Below are 23,447 nucleotides of genomic sequence, written 5' to 3' on the forward strand. Positions count from 1 at the left end.
GCAGGAAACCACTTTTGCACTTGTATTATTGTGGAAAAAACACTTTTCGCACTTGTGTTAGTGTTGAAAAACCTCTTTTCGCACTTGTATTAGTGTTGAAAAACCACTTTTCACACTTGTGTTAGTGTTGAAAAACCACTTTTCACACTTGTGTTAGTGTTGAAAAACCATTTTTCGCACTTGTGTTGGTGCAGGAAACCACTTTTGCACTTGTATTAGTGTGGAAAAACCACTTTTCGCACTTGTGTTAGTGTTGAAAAACCACTTTTCGCACTTGTGTTAGTGTTGAAAAACCACTTTTCGCACTTGTGTTGGTGCAGGAAACCACTTTTGCACTTGTATTAGTGTGGAAAAACCACTTTTCGCACTTGTGTTAGTGTTGAAAAACCACTTTTCGCACTTGTGTTAGTGTTGAAAAACCACTTTTCGCACTTGTGTTAGTGTTGAAAAACCACTTTTCGCACTTGTGTTGGTGCAGGAAACCACTTTTGCACTTGTATTAGTGTGGAAAAACCACTTTTCGCACTTGTGTTAGTGTTGAAAAACCACTTTTCGCACTTGTGTTAGTGTTGAAAAACCACTTTTCGCACTTGTGTTGGTGCAGGAAACCACTTTTGCACTTGTATTAGTGTGGAAAAAACACTTCACACTTGTGTTAGTGTTGAAAAACCACTTTTCGCACTTATGTTAGTGTTGAAAAACCACTTTTCGCACTTGTGTTGGTGCAGGAAACCACTTTTGCACTTGTATTAGTGTGGAAAAAACACTTTTTGCACTTGTGATAGTGTTGAAAAACCACTTTTCACACTTGTGTTAGTGTTGAAAAACCACTTTTCGCACTTGTGTTGTTGCAGGAAACCACTTTTGCACTTGTATTAGTGTGGAAAAAACACTTTTCACACTTGTGTTAGTGTTGAAAAAACACTTTTCGCACTTGTGTTAGTGTTGAAAAACCACTTTTCGCACTTGTGTTGGTGCAGGAAACCACTTTTGCACTTGTATTAGTGTGGAAAAAACACTTTTTGCACTTGTGATAGTGTTGAAAAACCACTTTTCACACTTGTGTTAGTGTTGAAAAACCACTTTTCGCACGTGTTGGTGCAGGAAACCACTTTTGCACTTGTATTAGTGTGGAAAAAACACTTTTTGCACTTGTGATAGTGTTGAAAAACCACTTTTCGAACTTGTGTTAGTGTTGAAAAACCACTTTTCGCACTTGTGTTGGTGTAGGAAACCACTTTTGCACTTGTATTAGTGTGGAAAAAACACTTTTCGCACTTGTGTTCGTGTTGAAAAACCACTTTTCTCACTTGTGTTAGTGTTGAAAAACCACTTTTCGCACTTGTGTTAGTGTTGAAAAACCACTTTTCGCACTTGTGTTGGTGCAGGAAACCACTTTTGCACTTGTATTAGTGTGGAAAAAACACTTTTCGCACTTGTGTTCGTGTTGAAAAACCACTTTTCGCACTTGTGTTAGTGTTGAAAAACCACTTTTCGCACTTGTGTTAGTGTTGAAAAACCACTTTTCGCACTTGTGTTGGTGCAGGAAACCACTTTTGCACTTGTATTAGTGTGGAAAAACCACTTTTCGCACTTGTGTTGGTGCAGGAATTCCACTTTTGCACTTGTATTAGTGTGGAAAAACCACTTTTCGCACTTGTGTTAGTGTTGAAAAACCACTTTTCACACTTGTGTTAGTGTTGAAAAACCACTTTTCGCACTTGTGTTGGTGCAGGAAACCACTTTTGCACTTGTATTAGTGTGGAAAAACCACTTTTCACACTTGTATTAGTGTGGAAAAACCACTTTTCGCGCTTGTGTTAGTGTTGAAAAACCACTTTTTGCACTTGTGTTAGTGTTGAAAAACCACTTTTCGCACTTGTGTTAGTGTTGAAAAACCACTTTTCGCACTTGTGTTAGTGTTGAAAAACCACTTTTCGCACTTGTGTTGGTGCAGGAAACCACTTTTGCACTTGTATTAGTGTGGAAAAAACACTTTTCGCACTTGGGTTAGTGTTGAAAAACCACTATTCGCACTTGTGTTAGTGTTGAAAAACCACTTTTCGCACTTGCGTTGGTGCAGGAAAGCACTTTTGCACTTGTATTAGTGTGGAAAAAATACTTTTCGCACTTGTGTTAGTGTTGAAAAACCACTTTTCACACTTGTGTTAGTGTTGAAAAACCACTTTTCGCACTTGTGTTGGTGCAGGAAACCACTTTTGCACTTGTATTAGTGTGGACAAACCACTTTTCGCACTTGTGTTAGTGTTGAAAAACCACTTTTCGCACTTGTGTTAGTGTTGAAAAACCACTTTTCGCACTTGTGTTAGTGTTGAAAAACCACTTTTCGCACTTGTGTTGGTGCAGGAAACCACTTTTGCACTTGTATTAGTGTGGAAAAACCACTTTTCGCACTTGTGTTAGTGTTGAAAAACCACTTTTCGCACTTGTGTTGGTGCAGGAAACCACTTTTGCACTTGTATTATTGTGGAAAAAACACTTTTCGCACTTGTGTTAGTGTTGAAAAACCACTTTTCGCACTTGTATTAGTGTTGAAAAACCACTTTTCGCACTTGTGTTAGTGTTGAAAAACCACTTTTCACACTTGTGTTAGTGTTGAAAAACCATTTTTCGCACTTGTGTTGGTGCAGGAAACCACTTTTGCACTTGTATTAGTGTGGAAAAACCACTTTTCGCACTTGTGTTAGTGTTGAAAAACCACTTTTCGCACTTGTGTTAGTGTTGAAAAACCACTTTTCGCACTTGTGTTGGTGCAGGAAACCACTTTTGCACTTGTATTAGTGTGGAAAAACCACTTTTCGCACTTGTGTTAGTGTTGAAAAACCACTTTTCGCACTTGTGTTAGTGTTGAAAAACCACTTTTCGCACTTGTGTTAGTGTTGAAAAACCACTTTTCGCACTTGTGTTGGTGCAGGAAACCACTTTTGCACTTGTATTAGTGTGGAAAAACCACTTTTCGCACTTGTGTTAGTGTTGAAAAACCACTTTTCGCACTTGTGTTAGTGTTGAAAAACCACTTTTCGCACTTGTGTTGGTGCAGGAAACCACTTTTGCACTTGTATTAGTGTGGAAAAAACACTTTTCACACTTGTGTTAGTGTTGAAAAACCACTTTTCGCACTTATGTTAGTGTTGAAAAACCACTTTTCGCACTTGTGTTGGTGCAGGAAACCACTTTTGCACTTGTATTAGTGTGGAAAAAACACTTTTTGCACTTGTGATAGTGTTGAAAAACCACTTTTCACACTTGTGTTAGTGTTGAAAAACCACTTTTCGCACTTGTGTTGTTGCAGGAAACCACTTTTGCACTTGTATTAGTGTGGAAAAAACACTTTTCACACTTGTGTTAGTGTTGAAAAAACACTTTTCGCACTTGTGTTAGTGTTGAAAAACCACTTTTCGCACTTGTGTTGGTGCAGGAAACCACTTTTGCACTTGTATTAGTGTGGAAAAAACACTTTTTGCACTTGTGATAGTGTTGAAAAACCACTTTTCACACTTGTGTTAGTGTTGAAAAACCACTTTTCGCACGTGTTGGTGCAGGAAACCACTTTTGCACTTGTATTAGTGTGGAAAAAACACTTTTTGCACTTGTGATAGTGTTGAAAAACCACTTTTCGAACTTGTGTTAGTGTTGAAAAACCACTTTTCGCACTTGTGTTGGTGTAGGAAACCACTTTTTCACTTGTATTAGTGTGGAAAAAACACTTTTTGCACTTGTGTTAGTGTTGAAAAACCACTTTTCGCACTTGTGTTGGTGCAGGAAACCACTTTTGCACTTGTATTAGTGTGGAAAAACACTTTTTGCACTTGTGATAGTGTTGAAAAACCACTTTTCGCACTTGTGTTAGTGTTGAAAAACCACTTTTCGCACTTGTGTTGGTGCAGGAAACCACTTTTGCACTTGTATTAGTGTGGAAAAACCACTTTTCGCACTTGTGTTAGTGTTGAAAAACCACTTTTCGCACTTGTGTTGGTGCAGGAAACCACTTTTGCACTTGTATTAGTGTGGAAAAACCACTTTTCGCACTTGTGTTAGTGTTGAAAAACCACTTTTCGCACTTGTGTTAGTGTTGAAAAACCACTTTTCGCACTTGTGTTAGTGTTGAAAAACCACTTTTCGCACTTGTGTTGGTGCAGGAAACCACTTTTGCACTTGTATTAGTGTGGAAAAACCACTTTTCGCACTTGTGTTAGTGTTGAAAAACCACTTTTCGCACTTGTGTTGGTGCAGGAAACCACTTTTGCACTTGTATTAGTGTGGAAAAAACACTTTTTGCACTTGTGATAGTGTTGAAAAACCACTTTTCACACTTGTGTTAGTGTTGAAAAACCACTTTTCGCACGTGTTGGTGCAGGAAACCACTTTTGCACTTGTATTAGTGTGGAAAAAACACTTTTTGCACTTGTGATAGTGTTGAAAAACCACTTTTCGAACTTGTGTTAGTGTTGAAAAACCACTTTTCGCACTTGTGTTGGTGCAGGAAACCACTTTTGCACTTGTATTAGTGTGGAAAAACCACTTTTTGCACTTGTGTTAGTGTTGAAAAACCACTTTTCGCACTTGTGTTGGTGCAGGAAACCACTTTTGCACTTGTATTAGTGTGGAAAAACCACTTTTCGCACTTGTGTTAGTGTTGAAAAACCACTTTTCGCACTTGTGTTAGTGTTGAAAAACCACTTTTCGCACTTGTGTTAGTGTTGAAAAACCACTTTTCGCACTTGTGTTGGTGCAGGAAACCACTTTTGCACTTGTATTAGTGTGGAAAAACCACTTTTCGCACTTGTGTTAGTGTTGAAAAACCACTTTTCACACTTGTGTTAGTGTTGAAAAACCACTTTTCGCACTTGTGTTGGTGCAGGAAACCACTTTTGCACTTGTATTAGTGTGGAAAAACCACTTTTCACACTTGTGTTAGTGTTGAAAAACCACTTTTCGCACTTGTGTTGGTGCAGGAAACCACTTTTGCACTTGTATTAGTGTGGAAAAAACACTTTTCACACTTGTGTTAGTGTTGAAAAACCACTTTTCGCACTTGTGTTAGTGTTGAAAAACCACTTTTCGCACTTGTGTTGGTGCAGGAAACCACTTTTGCACTTGTATTAGTGTGGAAAAAACACTTTTTGCACTTGTGATAGTGTTGAAAAACCACTTTTCACACTTATGTTAGTGTTGAAAAACCACTTTTCGCACTTGTGTTGTTGCAGGAAACCACTTTTGCACTTGTATTAGTGTGGAAAAAACACTTTTCACACTTGTGTTAGTGTTGAAAAAACACTTTTCGCACTTGTGTTAGTGTTGAAAAACCACTTTTCGCACTTGTGTTGGTGCAGGAAACCACTTTTGCACTTGTATTAGTGTGGAAAAAACACTTTTTGCACTTGTGATAGTGTTGAAAAACCACTTTTCACACTTGTGTTAGTGTTGAAAAACCACTTTTCGCACGTGTTGGTGCAGGAAACCACTTTTGCACTTGTATTAGTGTGGAAAAAACACTTTTTGCACTTGTGATAGTGTTGAAAAACCACTTTTCGAACTTGTGTTAGTGTTGAAAAACCACTTTTCGCACTTGTGTTGGTGTAGGAAACCACTTTTTCACTTGTATTAGTGTGGAAAAAACACTTTTTGCACTTGTGTTAGTGTTGAAAAACCACTTTTCGCACTTGTGTTGGTGCAGGAAACCACTTTTGCACTTGTATTAGTGTGGAAAAAACACTTTTTGCACTTGTGATAGTGTTGAAAAACCACTTTTCGCACTTGTGTTAGTGTTGAAAAACCACTTTTCGCACTTGTGTTGGTGCAGGAAACCACTTTTGCACTTGTATTAGTGTGGAAAAACCACTTTTCGCACTTGTGTTAGTGTTGAAAAACCACTTTTCGCACTTGTGTTGGTGCAGGAAACCACTTTTGCACTTGTATTAGTGTGGAAAAACCACTTTTCGCACTTGTGTTAGTGTTGAAAAACCACTTTTCGCACTTGTGTTAGTGTTGAAAAACCACTTTTCGCACTTGTGTTAGTGTTGAAAAACCACTTTTCGCACTTGTGTTGGTGCAGGAAACCACTTTTGCACTTGTATTAGTGTGGAAAAACCACTTTTCGCACTTGTGTTAGTGTTGAAAAACCACTTTTCACACTTGTGTTAGTGTTGAAAAACCACTTTTCGCACTTGTGTTGGTGCAGGAAACCACTTTTGCACTTGTATTCGTGTGGAAAAACCACTTTTCACACTTGTGTTAGTGTTGAAAAACCACTTTTCGCACTTGTGTTGGTGCAGGAAACCACTTTTGCACTTTGTGTTGGTGCAGGAAACCACTTTTTGCACTTGTATTAGTGTGGAAAAAACACTTTTCGCACTTGTGTTAGTGTTGAAAAACCACTTTTCGCACTTGTGTTAGTGTTGAAAAACCACTTTCGCACTTGCGTTAGTGTTGAAAAACCACTTTTCGCACTTGTGTTAGTGTTGAAAACCCACTTTTCGCACTTGTGTTGGTGCAGGAAACCACTTTTGCACTTGTATTAGTGTGGAAAAACCTCTTTTCGCACTTGTGTTAGTGTTGAAAAACCACTTTTTGCACTTGTGTTAGTGTTGAAAAACCACTTTTCGCACTTGTGTTAGTGTTGAAAAACCACTTTTCGCACTTGTGTTAGTGTTGAAAAACCACTTTTCGCACTTGTGTTGGTGCAGGAAACCACTTTTGCACTTGTATTAGTGTGGAAAAACCACTTTTCGCACTTGTGTTCGTGTTGAAAAACCACTTTTCGCACTTGTGTTAGTGTTGAAAAACCACTTTTTGCACTTGTGTTAGTGTTGAAAAACCACTTTTTGCACTTGTGTTGGTGCAGGAAACCACTTTTGCACTTGATTAGTGTGGAAAAAACACTTTTCGCACTTGTGTTCGTGTTGAAAAACCACTTTTCGCACTTGTGTTAGTGTTGAAAAACCACTTTTCGCACTTGTGTTAGTGTTGAAAAACCACTTTTCGCACTTTTGTTGGTGCAGGAAACCACTTTTGCACTTGTATTAGTGTGGAAAAAAACACTTTTCGCACTTGTGTGAGTGTTGAAAAACCACTTTTCGCACTTGTGTTAGTGTTGAAAAACCACTTTTCGCACTTGTGTTGGTGCAGGAAACCACTTTTGCACTTGTATTAGTGTGGAAAAAACACTTTTCACACTTGTGTTAGTGTTGAAAAACCACTTTTCGCACTTATGTTAGTGTTGAAAAACCACTTTTCGCACTTGTGTTGGTGCAGGAAACCACTTTTGCACTTGTATTAGTGTGGAAAAAAACACTTTTTGCACTTGTGATAGTGTTGAAAAACCACTTTTCACACTTGTGTTAGTGTTGAAAAACCACTTTTCGCACTTGTGTTGTTGCAGGAAACCACTTTTGCACTTGTATTAGTGTGGAAAAAAACACTTTTCACACTTGTGTTAGTGTTGAAAAAACACTTTTCGCACTTGTGTTAGTGTTGAAAAACCACTTTTCGCACTTGTGTTGGTGCAGGAAACCACTTTTGCACTTGTATTAGTGTGGAAAAAACACTTTTTGCACTTGTGATAGTGTTGAAAAACCACTTTTCACACTTGTGTTAGTGTTGAAAAACCACTTTTCGCACGTGTTGGTGCAGGAAACCACTTTTGCACTTGTATTAGTGTGGAAAAAACACTTTTTGCACTTGTGATAGTGTTGAAAAACCACTTTTCGAACTTGTGTTAGTGTTGAAAAACCACTTTTCGCACTTGTGTTGGTGTAGGAAACCACTTTTTCACTTGTATTAGTGTGGAAAAAACACTTTTTGCACTTGTGTTAGTGTTGAAAAACCACTTTTCGCACTTGTGTTGGTGCAGGAAACCACTTTTGCACTTGTATTAGTGTGGAAAAACACTTTTTGCACTTGTGATAGTGTTGAAAAACCACTTTTCGCACTTGTGTTAGTGTTGAAAAACCACTTTTCGCACTTGTGTTGGTGCAGGAAACCACTTTTGCACTTGTATTAGTGTGGAAAAACCACTTTTCGCACTTGTGTTAGTGTTGAAAAACCACTTTTCGCACTTGTGTTGGTGCAGGAAACCACTTTTGCACTTGTATTAGTGTGGAAAAACCACTTTTCGCACTTGTGTTAGTGTTGAAAAACCACTTTTCGCACTTGTGTTAGTGTTGAAAAACCACTTTTCGCACTTGTGTTAGTGTTGAAAAACCACTTTTCGCACTTGTGTTGGTGCAGGAAACCACTTTTGCACTTGTATTAGTGTGAAAAACCACTTTTCGCACTTGTGTTAGTGTTGAAAAAACCACTTTTCGCACTTGTGTTGGTGCAGGAAACCACTTTTGCACTTGTATTAGTGTGGAAAAAACACTTTTTGCACTTGTGATAGTGTTGAAAAACCACTTTTCACACTTGTGTTAGTGTTGAAAAACCACTTTTCGCACGTGTTGGTGCAGGAAACCACTTTTGCACTTGTATTAATGTGGAAAAAACACTTTTTGCACTTGTGATAGTGTTGAAAAACCACTTTTCGAACTTGTGTTAGTGTTGAAAAACCACTTTTCGCACTTGTGTTGGTGCAGGAAACCACTTTTGCACTTGTATTAGTGTGGAAAAACCACTTTTTGCACTTGTGTTAGTGTTGAAAAACCACTTTTCGCACTTGTGTTGGTGCAGGAAACCACTTTTGCACTTGTATTAGTGTGGAAAAACCACTTTTCGCACTTGTGTTAGTGTTGAAAAACCACTTTTCGCACTTGTGTTAGTGTTGAAAAACCACTTTTCGCACTTGTGTTAGTGTTGAAAAACCACTTTTCGCACTTGTGTTGGTGCAGGAAACCACTTTTGCACTTGTATTAGTGTGGAAAAACCACTTTTCGCACTTGTGTTAGTGTTGAAAAACCACTTTTCACACTTGTGTTAGTGTTGAAAAACCACTTTTCGCACTTGTGTTGGTGCAGGAAACCACTTTTGCACTTGTATTAGTGTGGAAAAACCACTTTTCACACTTGTGTTAGTGTTGAAAACCACTTTTCGCACTTGTGTTGGTGCAGGAAACCACTTTTGCACTTGTATTAGTGTGGAAAAAACACTTTTCACACTTGTGTTAGTGTTGAAAAACCCACTTTTCGCACTTGTGTTAGTGTTGAAAAACCACTTTTCGCACTTGTGTTGGTGCAGGAAACCACTTTTGCACTTGTATTAGTGTGGAAAAAACACTTTTTGCACTTGTGATAGTGTTGAAAAACCACTTTTCACACTTATGTTAGTGTTGAAAAACCACTTTTCGCACTTGTGTTGTTGCAGGAAACCACTTTTGCACTTGTATTAGTGTGGAAAAAACACTTTTCACACTTGTGTTAGTGTTGAAAAAACACTTTTCGCACTTGTGTTAGTGTTGAAAAACCACTTTTCGCACTTGTGTTGGTGCAGGAAACCACTTTTGCACTTGTATTAGTGTGGAAAAAACACTTTTTGCACTTGTGATAGTGTTGAAAAACCACTTTTCACACTTGTGTTAGTGTTGAAAAACCACTTTTCGCACGTGTTGGTGCAGGAAACCACTTTTGCACTTGTATTAGTGTGGAAAAAACACTTTTTGCACTTGTGATAGTGTTGAAAAACCACTTTTCGAACTTGTGTTAGTGTTGAAAAACCACTTTTCGCACTTGTGTTGGTGTAGGAAACCACTTTTTCACTTGTATTAGTGTGGAAAAAACACTTTTTGCACTTGTGTTAGTGTTGAAAAACCACTTTTCGCACTTGTGTTGGTGCAGGAAACCACTTTTGCACTTGTATTAGTGTGGAAAAAACACTTTTTGCACTTGTGATAGTGTTGAAAAACCACTTTTCGCACTTGTGTTAGTGTTGAAAAACCACTTTTCGCACTTGTGTTGGTGCAGGAAACCACTTTTGCACTTGTATTAGTGTGGAAAAACCACTTTTCGCACTTGTGTTAGTGTTGAAAAACCACTTTTCGCACTTGTGTTGGTGCAGGAAACCACTTTTGCACTTGTATTAGTGTGGAAAAACCACTTTTCGCACTTGTGTTAGTGTTGAAAAACCACTTTTCGCACTTGTGTTAGTGTTGAAAAACCACTTTTCGCACTTGTGTTAGTGTTGAAAAACCACTTTTCGCACTTGTGTTGGTGCAGGAAACCACTTTTGCACTTGTATTAGTGTGGAAAAACCACTTTTCGCACTTGTGTTAGTGTTGAAAAACCACTTTTCACACTTGTGTTAGTGTTGAAAAACCACTTTTCGCACTTGTGTTGGTGCAGGAAACCACTTTTGCACTTGTATTCGTGTGGAAAAACCACTTTTCACACTTGTGTTAGTGTTGAAAAACCACTTTTCGCACTTGTGTTGGTGCAGGAAACCACTTTTGCACTTGTATTAGTGTGGAAAAAACACTTTTCGCACTTGTGTTAGTGTTGAAAAACCACTTTTCGCACTTGTGTTAGTGTTGAAAAACCACTTTTCGCACTTGCGTTAGTGTTGAAAAACCACTTTTCGCACTTGTGTTAGTGTTGAAAACCCACTTTTCGCACTTGTGTTGGTGCAGGAAACCACTTTTGCACTTGTATTAGTGTGGAAAAACCACTTTTCGCACTTGTGTTAGTGTTGAAAAACCACTTTATGCACTTGTGTTAGTGTTGAAAAACCACTTTTCGCACTTGTGTTAGTGTTGAAAAACCACTTTTCGCACTTGTGTTAGTGTTGAAAAACCACTTTTCGCACTTGTGTTGGTGCAGGAAACCACTTTTGCACTTGTATTAGTGTGGAAAAACCACTTTTCGCACTTGTGTTCGTGTTGAAAAACCACTTTTCGCACTTGTGTTAGTGTTGAAAAACCACTTTTTGCACTTGTGTTAGTGTTGAAAAACCACTTTTTGCACTTGTGTTGGTGCAGGAAACCACTTTTGCACTTGTATTAGTGTGGAAAAAACACTTTTCGCACTTGTGTTCGTGTTGAAAAACCACTTTTCGCACTTGTGTTAGTGTTGAAAAACCACTTTTCGCACTTGTGTTAGTGTTGAAAAACCACTTTTCGCACTTTTGTTGGTGCAGGAAACCACTTTTGCACTTGTATTAGTGTGGAAAAAACACTTTTCGCACTTGTGTGAGTGTTGAAAAACCCACTTTTCGCACTTGTGTTAGTGTTGAAAAACCACTTTTCACACTTGTGTTAGTGTTGAAAAACCACTTTTCGCACCTGTGTTGGTGCAGGAAACCACTTTTGCACTTGTATTAGTGTGGAAAAACCACTTCTTCGCACTTGTGTTAGTGTTGAAAAACCACTTTTCGCACTTGTGTTAGTGTTGAAAAACCACTTTTCGCACTTGTGTTGGTGCAGGAAACCACTTTTGCACTTGTATTAGTGTGGAAAAACCACTTTTCGCACTTGTGTTAGTGTTGAAAAACCACTTTTCGCACTTGTGTTATTGTTGTAAAACCACTTTTTGCACTTGTATTAGTGTTGAAAAACCACTTTTCACACTTGTGTTAGTGTTGAAAAACCACTTTTCGCACTTGTGTTGGTGCAGGAAACCACTTTTGCACTTGTATTAGTGTGGAAAAACCACTTTTCGCACTTGTGTTAGTGTTGAAAAACCACTTTTCGCACTTGTGTTAGTGTTGAAAAACCACTTTTCGCACTTGTGTTAGTGTTGAAAAACCACTTTTCGCACTTGTGTTGGTGCAGGAAACCACTTTTGCACTTGTATTAGTGTGGAAAAAACACTTTTCGCAATTGTGTTCGTGTTGAAAAACCACTTTTCGCACTTGTGTTAGTGTTGAAAAACCACTTTTCGCACTTGTGTTAGTGTTGAAAAACCACTTTTCGCACTTGTGTTGGTGCAGGAAACCACTTTTGCACTTGTATTAGTGTGGAAAAAACACTTTTCGCACTTGTGTTCGTGTTGAAAAACCACTTTTCGCACTTGTGTTAGTGTTGAAAAACCACTTTTCGCACTTGTGTTAGTGTTGAAAAACCACTTTTCGCACTTGTGTTGGTGCAGGAAACCACTTTTGCACTTGTATTAGTGTGGAAAAACCACTTTTCGCACTTGTGTTGGTGCAGGAATCCACTTTTGCACTTGTATTAGTGTGGAAAAACCACTTTTCGCACTTGTGTTAGTGTTGAAAAACCACTTTTCGCACTTGTGTTAGTGTTGAAAAACCACTTTTCGCACTTGTGTTAGTGTTGAAAAACCACTTTTCGCACTTGTGTTGGTGCAGGAAACCACTTTTGCACTTGTATTAGTGTGGAAAAACCACTTTTCGCACTTGTGTTAGTGTTGAAAAACCACTTTTCGCACTTGTGTTAGTGTTGAAAAACCACTTTTCGCACTTGTGTTAGTGTTGAAAAACCACTTTTCGCACTTGTGTTGGTGCAGGAAACCACTTTTGCACTTGTATTAGTGTGGAAAAACCACTTTTCGCACTTGTGTTAGTGTTGAAAAACCACTTTTCGCACTTGTGTTAGTGTTGAAAAACCACTTTTCGCACTTGTGTTGGTGCAGGAAACCACTTTTGCACTTGTATTAGTGTGGAAAAAACACTTTTCACACTTGTGTTAGTGTTGAAAAACCACTTTTCGCACTTGTGTTAGTGTTGAAAAACCACTTTTCGCACTTGTGTTGGTGCAGGAAACCACTTTTGCACTTGTATTAGTGTGGAAAAAACACTTTTTGCACTTGTGATAGTGTTGAAAAACCACTTTTCACACTTATGTTAGTGTTGAAAAACCACTTTTCGCACTTGTGTTGTTGCAGGAAACCACTTTTGCACTTGTATTAGTGTGCCAAAAACACTTTTCACACTTGTGTTAGTGTTGAAAAAACACTTTTCGCACTTGTGTTAGTGTTGAAAAACCACTTTTCGCACTTGTGTTGGTGCAGGAAACCACTTTTGCACTTGTATTAGTGTGGAAAAAACACTTTTTGCACTTGTGATAGTGTTGAAAAACCACTTTTCACACTTGTGTTAGTGTTGAAAAACCACTTTTCGCACGTGTTGGTGCAGGAAACCACTTTTGCACTTGTATTAGTGTGGAAAAAACACTTTTTGCACTTGTGATAGTGTTGAAAAACCACTTTTCGAACTTGTGTTAGTGTTGAAAAACCACTTTTCGCACTTGTGTTGGTGTAGGAAACCACTTTTTCACTTGTATTAGTGTGGAAAAAACACTTTTTGCACTTGTGTTAGTGTTGAAAAACCACTTTTCGCACTTGTGTTGGTGCAGGAAACCACTTTTGCACTTGTATTAGTGTGGAAAAAACACTTTTTGCACTTGTGATAGTGTTGAAAAACCACTTTTCGCACTTGTGTTAGTGTTGAAAAACCACTTTTCGCACTTGTGTTGGTGCAGGAAACCACTTTTGCACTTGTATTAGTGTGGAAAAACCACTTTTCGCACTTGTGTTAGTGTTGAAAAACCACTTTTCGCACTTGTGTTGGTGCAGGAAACCACTTTTGCACTTGTATTAGTGTGGAAAAACCACTTTTCGCACTTGTGTTAGTGTTTAAAAACCACTTTTCGCACTTGTGTTAGTGTTGAAAAACCACTTTTCGCACTTGTGTTAGTGTTGAAAAACCACTTTTCGCACTTGTGTTGGTGCAGGAAACCACTTTTGCACTTGTATTAGTGTGGAAAAACCACTTTTCGCACTTGTGTTAGTGTTGAAAAACCACTTTTCACACTTGTGTTAGTGTTGAAAAACCACTTTTCGCACTTGTGTTGGTGCAGGAAACCACTTTTGCACTTGTATTAGTGTGGAAAAACCACTTTTCACACTTGTGTTAGTGTTGAAAAACCACTTTTCGCACTTGTGTTGGTGCAGGAAACCACTTTTGCACTTGTATTAGTGTGGAAAAACACTTTTTGCACTTGTGATAGTGTTGAAAAACCACTTTTCGCACTTGTGTTAGTGTTGAAAAACCACTTTTCGCACTTGTGTTGGTGCAGGAAACCACTTTTGCACTTGTATTAGTGTGGAAAAAACACTTTTTGCACTTGTGATAGTGTTGAAAAACCACTTTTCACACTTATGTTAGTGTTGAAAAACCACTTTTCGCACTTGTGTTGTTGCAGGAAACCACTTTTGCACTTGTATTAGTGTGCCAAAAACACTTTTCACACTTGTGTTAGTGTTGAAAAAACACTTTTCGCACTTGTGTTAGTGTTGAAAAACCACTTTTCGCACTTGTGTTGGTGCAGGAAACCACTTTTGCACTTGTATTAGTGTGGAAAAAACACTTTTTGCACTTGTGATAGTGTTGAAAAACCACTTTTCACACTTGTGTTAGTGTTGAAAAACCACTTTTCGCACGTGTTGGTGCAGGAAACCACTTTTGCACTTGTATTAGTGTGGAAAAAACACTTTTTGCACTTGTGATAGTGTTGAAAAACCACTTTTCGAACTTGTGTTAGTGTTGAAAAACCACTTTTCGCACTTGTGTTGGTGTAGGAAACCACTTTTTCACTTGTATTAGTGTGGAAAAAACACTTTTTGCACTTGTGTTAGTGTTGAAAAACCACTTTTCGCACTTGTGTTGGTGCAGGAAACCACTTTTGCACTTGTATTAGTGTGGAAAAAACACTTTTTGCACTTGTGATAGTGTTGAAAAACCACTTTTCGCACTTGTGTTAGTGTTGAAAAACCACTTTTCGCACTTGTGTTGGTGCAGGAAACCACTTTTGCACTTGTATTAGTGTGGAATAACCACTTTTCGCACTTGTGTTAGTGTTGAAAAACCACTTTTCGCACTTGTGTTGGTGCAGGAAACCACTTTTGCACTTGTATTAGTGTGGAAAAACCACTTTTCGCACTTGTGTTAGTGTTTAAAAACCACTTTTCGCACTTGTGTTAGTGTTGAAAAACCACTTTTCGCACTTGTGTTAGTGTTGAAAAACCACTTTTCGCACTTGTGTTGGTGCAGGAAACCACTTTTGCACTTGTATTAGTGTGGAAAAACCACTTTTCGCACTTGTGTTAGTGTTGAAAAACCACTTTTCACACTTGTGTTAGTGTTGAAAAACCACTTTTCGCACTTGTGTTGGTGCAGGAAACCACTTTTGCACTTGTATTAGTGTGGAAAAACCACTTTTCACACTTGTGTTAGTGTTGAAAAACCACTTTTCGCACTTGTGTTGGTGCAGGAAACCACTTTTGCACTTGTATTAGTGTGGAAAAACACTTTTTGCACTTGTGATAGTGTTGAAAAACCACTTTTCGCACTTGTGTTAGTGTTGAAAAACCACTTTTCGCACTTGTGTTGGTGCAGGAAACCACTTTTGCACTTGTATTAGTGTGGAAAAACCACTTTTCGCACTTGTGTTAGTGTTGAAAAACCACTTTTCGCACTTGTGTTGGTGCAGGAAACCACTTTTGCACTTGTATTAGTGTGGAAAAACCACTTTTCGCACTTGTGTTAGTGTTGAAAAACCACTTTTCGCACTTGTGTTAGTGTTGAAAAACCACTTTTCGCACTTGTGTTAGTGTTGAAAAACCACTTTTCGCACTTGTGTTGGTGCAGGAAACCACTTTTGCACTTGTATTAGTGTGGAAAAACCACTTTTCGCACTTGTGTTAGTGTTGAAAAACCACTTTTCACACTTGTGTTGGTGCAGGAAACCACTTTTGCACTTGTATTAGTGTGGAAAAAACACTTTTTGCACTTGTGATAGTGTTGAAAAACCACTTTTCACACTTGTGTTAGTGTTGAAAAACCACTTTTCGCACGTGTTGGTGCAGGAAACCACTTTTGCACTTGTATTAGTGTGGAAAAAACACTTTTTGCACTTGTGATAGTGTTGAAAAACCACTTTTCGAACTTGTGTTAGTGTTGAAAAACCACTTTTCGCACTTGTGTTGGTGCAGGAAACCACTTTTGCACTTGTATTAGTGTGGAAAAACCACTTTTTGCACTTGTGTTAGTGTTGAAAAACCACTTTTCGCACTTGTGTTGGTGCAGGAAACCACTTTTGCACTTGTATTAGTGTGGAAAAACCACTTTTCGCACTTGTGTTAGTGTTGAAAAACCACTTTTCGCACTTGTGTTAGTGTTGAAAAACCACTTTTCGCACTTGTGTTAGTGTTGAAAAACCACTTTTCGCACTTGTGTTGGTGCAGGAAACCACTTTTGCACTTGTATTAGTGTGGAAAAACCACTTTTCGCACTTGTGTTAGTGTTGAAAAACCACTTTTCACACTTGTGTTAGTGTTGAAAAACCACTTTTCGCACTTGTGTTGGTGCAGGAAACCACTTTTGCACTTGTATTAGTGTGGAAAAACCACTTTTCACACTTGTGTTAGTGTTGAAAAACCACTTTTCGCACTTGTGTTGGTGCAGGAAACCACTTTTGCACTTGTATTAGTGTGGAAAAAACACTTTTCACACTTGTGTTAGTGTTGAAAAACCACTTTTCGCACTTGTGTTAGTGTTGAAAAACCACTTTTCGCACTTGTGTTGGTGCAGGAAACCACTTTTGCACTTGTATTAGTGTGGAAAAAACACTTTTTGCACTTGTGATAGTGTTGAAAAACCACTTTTCACACTTATGTTAGTGTTGAAAAACCACTTTTCGCACTTGTGTTGTTGCAGGAAACCACTTTTGCACTTGTATTAGTGTGGAAAAAACACTTTTCACACTTGTGTTAGTGTTGAAAAAACACTTTTCGCACTTGTGTTAGTGTTGAAAAACCACTTTTCGCACTTGTGTTGGTGCAGGAAACCACTTTTGCACTTGTATTAGTGTGGAAAAAACACTTTTTGCACTTGTGATAGTGTTGAAAAACCACTTTTCACACTTGTGTTAGTGTTGAAAAACCACTTTTCGCACGTGTTGGTGCAGGAAACCACTTTTGCACTTGTATTAGTGTGGAAAAAACACTTTTTGCACTTGTGATAGTGTTGAAAAACCACTTTTCGAACTTGTGTTAGTGTTGAAAAACCACTTTTCGCACTTGTGTTGGTGTAGGAAACCACTTTTTCACTTGTATTAGTGTGGAAAAAACACTTTTTGCACTTGTGTTAGTGTTGAAAAACCACTTTTCGCACTTGTGTTGGTGCAGGAAACCACTTTTGCACTTGTATTAGTGTGGAAAAAACACTTTTTGCACTTGTGATAGTGTTGAAAAACCACTTTTCGCACTTGTGTTAGTGTTGAAAAACCACTTTTCGCACTTGTGTTGGTGCAGGAAACCACTTTTGCACTTGTATTAGTGTGGAAAAACCACTTTTCGCACTTGTGTTAGTGTTGAAAAACCACTTTTCGCACTTGTGTTGGTGCAGGAAACCACTTTTGCACTTGTATTAGTGTGGAAAAACCACTTTTCGCACTTGTGTTAGTGTTGAAAAACCACTTTTCGCACTTGTGTTAGTGTTGAAAAACCACTTTTCGCACTTGTGTTAGTGTTGAAAAACCACTTTTCGCACTTGTGTTGGTGCAGGAAACCACTTTTGCACTTGTATTAGTGTGGAAAAACCACTTTTCGCACTTGTGTTAGTGTTGAAAAACCACTTTTCACACTTGTGTTAGTGTTGAAAAACCACTTTTCGCACTTGTGTTGGTGCAGGAAACCACTTTTGCACTTGTATTCGTGTGGAAAAACCACTTTTCACACTTGTGTTAGTGTTGAAAAACCACTTTTCGCACTTGTGTTGGTGCAGGAAACCACTTTTGCACTTGTATTAGTGTGGAAAAAACACTTTTCGCACTTGTGTTAGTGTTGAAAAACCACTTTTCGCACTTGTGTAAGTGTTGAAAAACCACTTTTCGCACTTGCGTTAGTGTTGAAAAACCACTTTTCGCACTTGTGTTAGTGTTGAAAACCCACTTTTCGCACTTGTGTTGGTGCAGGAAACCACTTTTGCACTTGTATTAGTGTGGAAAAACCACTTTTCGCACTTGTGTTAGTGTTGAAAAACCACTTTTTGCACTTGTGTTAGTGTTGAAAAACCACTTTTCGCACTTGTGTTAGTGTTGAAAAACCACTTTTCGCACTTGTGTTAGTGTTGAAAAACCACTTTTCGCACTTGTGTTGGTGCAGGAAACCACTTTTGCACTTGTATTAGTGTGGAAAAACCACTTTTCGCACTTGTGTTCGTGTTGAAAAACCACTTTTCGCACTTGTGTTAGTGTTGAAAAACCACTTTTTGCACTTGTGTTAGTGTTGAAAAACCACTTTTTGCACTTGTGTTGGTGCAGGAAACCACTTTTGCACTTGTATTAGTGTGGAAAAAACACTTTTCGCACTTGTGTTCGTGTTGAAAAACCACTTTTCGCACTTGTGTTAGTGTTGAAAAACCACTTTTCGCACTTGTGTTAGTGTTGAAAAACCACTTTTCGCACTTTTGTTGGTGCAGGAAACCACTTTTGCACTTGTATTAGTGTGGAAAAAACACTTTTCGCACTTGTGTGAGTGTTGAAAAACCCACTTTTCGCACTTGTGTTAGTGTTGAAAAACCACTTTTCACACTTGTGTTAGTGTTGAAAAACCACTTTTCGCACCTGTGTTGGTGCAGGAAACCACTTTTGCACTTGTATTAGTGTGGAAAAACCACTTCTTCGCACTTGTGTTAGTGTTGAAAAACCACTTTTCGCACTTGTGTTAGTGTTGAAAAACCACTTTTCGCACTTGTGTTGGTGCAGGAAACCACTTTTGCACTTGTATTAGTGTGGAAAAACCACTTTTCGCACTTGTGTTAGTGTTGAAAAACCACTTTTCGCACTTGTGTTATTGTTGTAAAACCACTTTTTGCACTTGTATTAGTGTTGAAAAACCACTTTTCACACTTGTGTTAGTGTTGAAAAACCACTTTTCGCACTTGTGTTGGTGCAGGAAACCACTTTTGCACTTGTATTAGTGTGGAAAAACCACTTTTCGCACTTGTGTTAGTGTTGAAAAACCACTTTTCGCACTTGTGTTAGTGTTGAAAAACCACTTTTCGCACTTGTGTTAGTGTTGAAAAACCACTTTTCGCACTTGTGTTGGTGCAGGAAACCACTTTTGCACTTGTATTAGTGTGGAAAAAACACTTTTCGCACTTGTGTTCGTGTTGAAAAACCACTTTTCGCACTTGTGTTAGTGTTGAAAAACCACTTTTCGCACTTGTGTTAGTGTTGAAAAACCACTTTTCGCACTTGTGTTGGTGCAGGAAACCACTTTTGCACTTGTATTAGTGTGGAAAAAACACTTTTCGCACTTGTGTTCGTGTTGAAAAACCACTTTTCGCACTTGTGTTAGTGTTGAAAAACCACTTTTCGCACTTGTGTTAGTGTTGAAAAACCACTTTTCGCACTTGTGTTGGTGCAGGAAACCACTTTTGCACTTGTATTAGTGTGGAAAAACCACTTTTCGCACTTGTGTTGGTGCAGGAATCCACTTTTGCACTTGTATTAGTGTGGAAAAACCACTTTTCGCACTTGTGTTAGTGTTGAAAAACCACTTTTCGCACTTGTGTTAGTGTTGAAAAACCACTTTTCGCACTTGTGTTAGTGTTGAAAAACCACTTTTCGCACTTGTGTTGGTGCAGGAAACCACTTTTGCACTTGTATTAGTGTGGAAAAACCACTTTTCGCACTTGTGTTAGTGTTGAAAAACCACTTTTCGCACTTGTGTTAGTGTTGAAAAACCACTTTTCGCACTTGTGTTAGTGTTGAAAAACCACTTTTCGCACTTGTGTTGGTGCAGGAAACCACTTTTGCACTTGTATTAGTGTGGAAAAACCACTTTTCGCACTTGTGTTAGTGTTGAAAAACCACTTTTCGCACTTGTGTTAGTGTTGAAAAACCACTTTTCGCACTTGTGTTGGTGCAGGAAACCACTTTTGCACTTGTATTAGTGTGGAAAAAACACTTTTCACACTTGTGTTAGTGTTGAAAAACCACTTTTCGCACTTGTGTTAGTGTTGAAAAACCACTTTTCGCACTTGTGTTGGTGCAGGAAACCACTTTTGCACTTGTATTAGTGTGGAAAAAACACTTTTTGCACTTGTGATAGTGTTGAAAAACCACTTTTCACACTTATGTTAGTGTTGAAAAACCACTTTTCGCACTTGTGTTGTTGCAGGAAACCACTTTTGCACTTGTATTAGTGTGGCAAAAACACTTTTCACACTTGTGTTAGTGTTGAAAAAACACTTTTCGCACTTGTGTTAGTGTTGAAAAACCACTTTTCGCACTTGTGTTGGTGCAGGAAACCACTTTTGCACTTGTATTAGTGTGGAAAAAACACTTTTTGCACTTGTGATAGTGTTGAAAAACCACTTTTCACACTTGTGTTAGTGTTGAAAAACCACTTTTCGCACGTGTTGGTGCAGGAAACCACTTTTGCACTTGTATTAGTGTGGAAAAAACACTTTTTGCACTTGTGATAGTGTTGAAAAACCACTTTTCGAACTTGTGTTAGTGTTGAAAAACCACTTTTCGCACTTGTGTTGGTGTAGGAAACCACTTTTTCACTTGTATTAGTGTGGAAAAAACACTTTTTGCACTTGTGTTAGTGTTGAAAAACCACTTTTCGCACTTGTGTTGGTGCAGGAAACCACTTTTGCACTTGTATTAGTGTGGAAAAAACACTTTTTGCACTTGTGATAGTGTTGAAAAACCACTTTTCGCACTTGTGTTAGTGTTGAAAAACCACTTTTCGCACTTGTGTTGGTGCAGGAAACCACTTTTGCACTTGTATTAGTGTGGAAAAACCACTTTTCGCACTTGTGTTAGTGTTGAAAAACCACTTTTCGCACTTGTGTTGGTGCAGGAAACCACTTTTGCACTTGTATTAGTGTGGAAAAACCACTTTTCGCACTTGTGTTAGTGTTGAAAAACCACTTTTCGCACTTGTGTTAGTGTTGAAAAACCACTTTTCGCACTTGTGTTAGTGTTGAAAAACCACTTTTCGCACTTGTGTTGGTGCAGGAAACCACTTTTGCACTTGTATTAGTGTGGAAAAACCACTTTTCGCACTTGTGTTAGTGTTGAAAAACCACTTTTCACACTTGTGTTAGTGTTGAAAAACCACTTTTCGCACTTGTGTTGGTGCAGGAAACCACTTTTGCACTTGTATTAGTGTGGAAAAACCACTTTTCAAACTTGTGTTAGTGTTGAAAAACCACTTTTCGCACTTGTGTTGGTGCAGGAAACCACTTTTGCACTTGTATTAGTGTGGAAAAAACACTTTTCGCACTTGTGTTAGTGTTGAAAAACCACTTTTCGCACTTGTGTTAGTGTTGAAAAACCACTTTTCGCACTTGCGTTAGTGTTGAAAAACCATTTTTCGCACTTGTGTTAGTGTTGAAAACCCACTTTTCGCACTTGTGTTGGTGCAGGAAACCACTTTTGCACTTGTATTAGTGTGGAAAAACCACTTTTCGCACTTGTGTGAGTGTTGAAAAACCCACTTTTCGCACTTGTGTTAGTGTTGAAAAACCACTTTTCACACTTGTGTTAGTGTTGAAAAACCACTTTTCGCACCTGTGTTGGTGCAGGAAACCACTTTTGCACTTGTATTAGTGTGGAAAAACCACCTCTTCGCACTTGTGTTAGTGTTGAAAAACCACTTTTCGCACTTGTGTTAGTGTTGAAAAACCACTTTTCGCACTTGTGTTGGTGCAGGAAACCACTTTTGCACTTGTATTAGTGTGGAAAAACCACTTTTCGCACTTGTGTTAGTGTTGAAAAACCACTTTTCGCACTTGTGTTATTGTTGTAAAACCACTTTTTGCACTTGTATTAGTGTTGAAAAACCACTTTTCACACTTGTGTTAGTGTTGAAAAACCACTTTTCGCACTTGTGTTGGTGCAGGAAACCACTTTTGCACTTGTATTAGTGTGGAAAAACCACTTTTCGCACTTGTGTTAGTGTTGAAAAACCACTTTTCGCACTTGTGTTAGTGTTGAAAAACCACTTTTCGCACTTGTGTTAGTGTTGAAAAACCACTTTTCGCACTTGTGTTGGTGCAGGAAACCACTTTTGCACTTGTATTAGTGTGGAAAAAACACTTTTCGCACTTGTGTTCGTGTTGAAAAACCACTTTTCTCACTTGTGTTAGTGTTGAAAAACCACTTTTCGCACTTGTGTTAGTGTTGAAAAACCACTTTTCGCACTTGTGTTGGTGCAGGAAACCACTTTTGCACTTGTATTAGTGTGGAAAAAACACTTTTCGCACTTGTGTTCGTGTTGAAAAACCACTTTTCGCACTTGTGTTAGTGTTGAAAAACCACTTTTCGCACTTGTGTTAGTGTTGAAAAACCACTTTTCGCACTTGTGTTGGTGCAGGAAACCACTTTTGCACTTGTATTAGTGTGGAAAAACCACTTTTCGCACTTGTGTTGGTGCAGGAATCCACTTTTGCACTTGTATTAGTGTGGAAAAACCACTTTTCGCACTTGTGTTAGTGTTGAAAAACCACTTTTCACACTTGTGTTAGTGTTGAAAAACCACTTTTCGCACTTGTGTTGGTGCAGGAAACCACTTTTGCACTTGTATTAGTGTGGAAAAACCACTTTTCACACTTGTATTAGTGTGGAAAAAACACTTTTCGCGCTTGTGTTAGTGTTGAAAAACCACTTTTTGCACTTGTGTTAGTGTTGCAAAACCACTTTTCGCACTTGTGTTAGTGTTGAAAAACCACTTTTCGCACTTGTGTTAGTGTTGAAAAACCACTTTTCGCACTTGTGTTGGTGCAGGAAACCACTTTTGCACTTGTATTAGTGTGGAAAAAACACTTTTCGCACTTGGGTTAGTGTTGAAAAACCACTATTCGCACTTGTGTTAGTGTTGAAAAACCACTTTTCGCACTTGCGTTGGTGCAGGAAACCACTTTTGCACTTGTATTAGTGTGGAAAAAATACTTTTCGCACTTGTGTTAGTGTTGAAAAACCACTTTTCACACTTGTGTTAGTGTTGAAAAACCACTTTTCGCACTTGTGTTGGTGCAGGAAACCACTTTTGCACTTGTATTAGTGTGGACAAACCACTTTTCGCACTTGTGTTAGTGTTGAAAAACCACTTTTCGCACTTGTGTTAGTGTTGAAAAACCACTTTTCGCACTTGTGTTAGTGTTGAAAAACCACTTTTCGCACTTGTGTTGGTGCAGGAAACCACTTTTGCACTTGTATTAGTGTGGAAAAACCACTTTTCGCACTTGTGTTAGTGTTGAAAAACCACTTTTCGCACTTGTGTTAGTGTTGAAAAACCACTTTTCGCACTTGTGTTGGTGCAGGAAACCACTTTTGCACTTGTATTATTGTGGAAAAAACACTTTTCGCACTTGTGTTAGTGTTGAAAAACCACTTTTCGCACTTGTATTAGTGTTGAAAAACCACTTTTCGCACTTGTGTTAGTGTTGAAAAACCACTTTTCACACTTCTGTTAGTGTTGAAAAACCATTTTTCGCACTTGTGTTGGTGCAGGAAACCACTTTTG

The sequence above is a fragment of the Myxine glutinosa genome, chromosome 3, assembly GCF_964187855.1.
Source record: "Myxine glutinosa chromosome 3, kmMyxGlut1.1, whole genome shotgun sequence".
NCBI lineage: Eukaryota > Metazoa > Chordata > Myxini > Myxiniformes > Myxinidae > Myxine > Myxine glutinosa.